A 4,160-nucleotide genomic window follows, 5' to 3' on the forward strand; every position below is an offset into this window, starting at 1 on the left:
AAACATGACCCGAAGGTATAGACAATGATAATATGTATGATATATGTATATACATATATATAATATTTACATAATAAATTTAAATCGCTAAAAAGGAGAATAAAGTAATATAAAAAACTAAGCCACACAAAGATGGAAATTACACAGCCAGTCTGGGATGTGTTGTCTTTGGGATTTTTTTTTTTTGGTTTTTTTTATTTCTTTAAAATTTATTGTAACTTTCATTTTTCAATACAACACAATTCACGAGGCTTTTAACCTCTAAGGTGTTAAAGCATTGTATTAAAGACATTAATAAAAATTATACCCACTTAAACATGTTTGCAGACATTTTTTTGAAAGGGAAAATAGTATGTCAAAGATGTGCTACTAATTACTAGAAACATTAAATCAGCTGAACACTGACATTTTTGGGGGGTCTGTGCATGTTTTAAATACCCTTGTATGTTGTCAGAATTAAATGTAAGAAGTTTCTTGAGAGAGAACAGAAATCAGATAGTGAAAAGCTCACCTGCTTGCTAAGGTGCAGACTGTCCTGGTGACAAGTTGCACACCTAGAACTGAGCTGCTGACACACAGTAGGAATGCTAGGTCAATCAAGCACCAAAACTCTAAGGCTGACACATTGTACTGATAAAGGGAAAAACAACAGTTGACTAAAACTCCTAAGTCCTTTGCAACAGTAAGGAAAACTCTACAGACACCGGAGGAGAGATTCCAAAGTTCACTAATCTGGCAAGAGAATATACCACATAGGCCACTGTTAAAACAGTACTTAAGAGCAACGTGGCTGACATGCCTTAAAATACATACTTGTAACTCTGAAAGATGTTTGGAGCTTCAAAAAGTTTGGACCACTCTGCCTTACTCAGCAAAATTTCATCTGTGATAGCAAGACTTTGTTTAAACTCCTCAACCCTGACCATCCCTGTTGAAACGGACACATTTTCCATGGAGTTCTGCTGTGGGTATGCTGGTGTAATTATAGGCATAAGATGGTACCTATCACTGGGGTTTACCCTTGGGTCCCACACAGGCAAATTAAGATTGCATTCTTCAGGCTGTTTCAATAGCACTAGATTTGGCCATTCCCATTTAGAAAATATCAAGAAAAATCTATGTTCAAAAGTTGATGCCATTGCATTTGGATAAAGCTGGCAAGTTCTTACTACAAGCATAGCCCAGAAAACACCTCCAAGGAAACGTAATAAATTGGAATAGATGTTGTGCCATTTGGCCCACAGTTTGATGGCTCTCAGAGTTAACTTGAAGTTGTCAATGTTTGGTACTAGATGTAAAATCTCATCGGTTACCCTGCAACCATTAAGTCTTCTTATGCATCTTGTATCTAGGTTTTTAAGCAGACTGTCATCTCGTAGGTCTAAATCTTCTGGAATAGCCTGCAGTGATAATCTTGCAAACAAAATATCAATCTCTATTCCATCAAAATAGAGTTTGATAACTGGTACAAATGCCTTTTCAACAGCTCTTAAGTCTTTTACTTCTTCTTGTAATTTCAATTTATCATAGAATGAGGTGAAAAAGTCACTCCGATCAACATGTCTTGGTACAACACACAATGCATCAATATCGGCACCTTTCGTATGTACTCCTAGTCTGTAAGATCCAAATGTAAAAATTTTTCCTCCAATATTTTCAATTACAGATTGTGGAAGATTCTTGCTTTCACTGATTTCTCGTATCCATTCTTTCACCAGGTTATTTAATTTTCCCAAAATTAAAATCCTGTGCTACAATTCCACTTCTTCTTCAAAAACCCCAAAGGGTTTCAGAGTCTCAATGAGTTTCTGTGTGAGTAGGCAGTCAGTCTCCTTGGGGGCCGCTAAGCTGATAGGAGAGGTAATGCCTTAGTGCCTCTGTTTGAGCTGCATTTGTTGTGATCCCTGCATTGTAACTGGAAAAGGCATCCTCTCAGGCGCTGGCACCACCCAGTCACTCACCACCGCCTAAGCTGCTTCCCTGGGCATGATCCACCTAGGCGGGAGAGACAGGCCTGCCACAGCCCTAAGGCCAACCCAGTCCCACAACCGCCCCGCCGCTTTAAGCGCTTCTCCTCCTTCCCCTTCATCCTAACATGGCACCCAAGCGCTACCACAACATTCTAGAACCATCTTTGGGATTTTTAACTGGAGAGAGAGATTTGATTATAAAGGCTCCTCAGTTAAACCAATATGTATATTTTAAAGGTATCTTGACTTTAAAATTTGTGTCTTGGAATATGTTGCTTTGGAAAAGACATTCTGCTTTTGTTTCCACAAAAGATTAGAACCTGTGGATTGCTTCTAGTCTAATATGGTTTGACCAAGAATCCCTGAAAGGTCAATAATGCCTCAAACACTACTACAGCCATATTTTAACTATACCTCTTAATTTTCTCAGGATCCCTATAAGATTGCCAGAACCCCCAACAAACAGGAAGTAGTATTAGAAGTTATGCCCAAATTTAACGGTGGTTGATTATAAATGCAAACTTTTTCTAAAAAGAAAAGGGGATATAGATATGATAGGATTAAAGGATAGAATATTAAACCTACTTTTAAAGAACAACAATTTGTTTGAAATGTTTTACATTGCTATGGATTTGGGTTTATTGATACAAATTTAAAGTTAATTTTGTTACACTGTTTATATATTTTTATTTCTGTTGAAGGTATTATGTTTATGTAGCTCATTTAAAAATGTAATATACAGTTAAGAAATACAAACTTAATAGTTAATTGTTTTTTGGTTTTTCGAGATGAGTTTCTATGCATAGTTTTGATGCCTGCCCTGGATCTCACTCTATAGACCAGGCTAGCCTCAAACTCACAGAGATCCACCAGGCTCTGCCTCCAGAATGCTGGGATTAAAGGCATGTTCCACCACCACCCAGCTAATACTCAAATTTATAGTCATGTTAAGATTTTTTAGATATACAAATGTGTATTTCAAGTGGGTAGGTTACCATCAAACACTTCAAAAACATACAAAATATGGCATTTGCACTATTTAAGAACTTTGACTTTTCTGAACATTGAGACATGTCTGCTCCTTGCAGCACCAACTACTTCAGAGAAGATGATGGGCATTGAAGAAATTCCACATGGAGCTTGCTTTCTTTATGACAATAGTTAGCCATTTGGGAAAAAAAACTGCTCTTTACTGGATTGCTTGATAGTATGTCTTATAATTATAACTTGGACATGCAGGACCCATAGAAAAATGAACCCTGAATTTTGCAAAAAAAAAAAAAAAGCAAGGTGGTCCTCCAGGTTATTTCTTTGCAGAGGAGGCTGCTAGACATTTTTCAGGAAACAGGGAGAAGTAACTGAGAAACTATAGGCTCATAGGCTGAAGATAGATGCCTCTAGTTTAAAGAGGAAATTTGGATGACTTTCCAGGCAGCCAGATGCCTCTGTCATTTCTAGAATTTTGAAAGTTGCTTACAATGCAATCCTGTTTACTTAGGTAATATTATATCTTTCTGGGGTCTTTGATGGAGTTGGACTAGATAGTTATAAATATAGTTTTTCTTTGTTATGATAAAAGGTAAATAAGATATAAAAGTTTAGGTTCACAAATATAGGATAGATGATAGAATATTTTCTTTAATTTTACCAAATACAAATAGATTAGATACTGTAACTCTTGCTTGACAACTTTTGTTATATAAAACTTTATTGTTCAAGGTAAAAGTCTCCTTCGTATTTAGACAAAAAAGGGGAAATGTTGTGGGATGTCTTTCTATATGCTGTGACTATCTGTTGCTCCCATTTGTTAATAAATAAATCTGCGTTGACCTATGGCAGGGCAGAATGGAACCAAGTGGGAAATCCAATTGAGAGAGAGAAGAAAATTTGGGTCAGGGCAGATGCTGTGAGCTGTTGCCAGGAGAAGCAAGATATGAGAGAATAAGTAATTCCACAAAGCCATGCAGCAACATGTGGATTAATAGGAATGGGTTGAGTTAAGTTGAAAGAGCTAGCTAATATAAGCTAAAGCCATAGGCCATAAGATTGTAAATAAAATAAGCCTGAGTTACAAGTAGTTGCAGGACCATTGGTTGGGGGAATTCATCCCATTTGCATGGCCAGGCAGGAAGAGAGAAACTTCCAGCTACAAAATCTACTTGCACAATGCAATATGAAGCATACAACACT

At 36.9% G+C, this 4,160-nt stretch overlaps 1 pseudogene; it reads right to left on the bottom strand.

The window, feature by feature from the left end:
* Positions 1–796: 796 nt before the first annotated feature.
* On the bottom strand, positions 797–1,928 carry LOC128094825 (poly(A) polymerase alpha-like; annotated as a pseudogene).
* Positions 1,929–4,160: the final 2,232 nt, after the last annotated feature.

The sequence above is a fragment of the Peromyscus californicus genome, unplaced genomic scaffold (genome assembly GCF_007827085.1).
Source record: "Peromyscus californicus insignis strain IS unplaced genomic scaffold, ASM782708v3 Scaffold_4__1_contigs__length_199733344, whole genome shotgun sequence".
Lineage (NCBI taxonomy): Eukaryota > Metazoa > Chordata > Mammalia > Rodentia > Cricetidae > Peromyscus > Peromyscus californicus.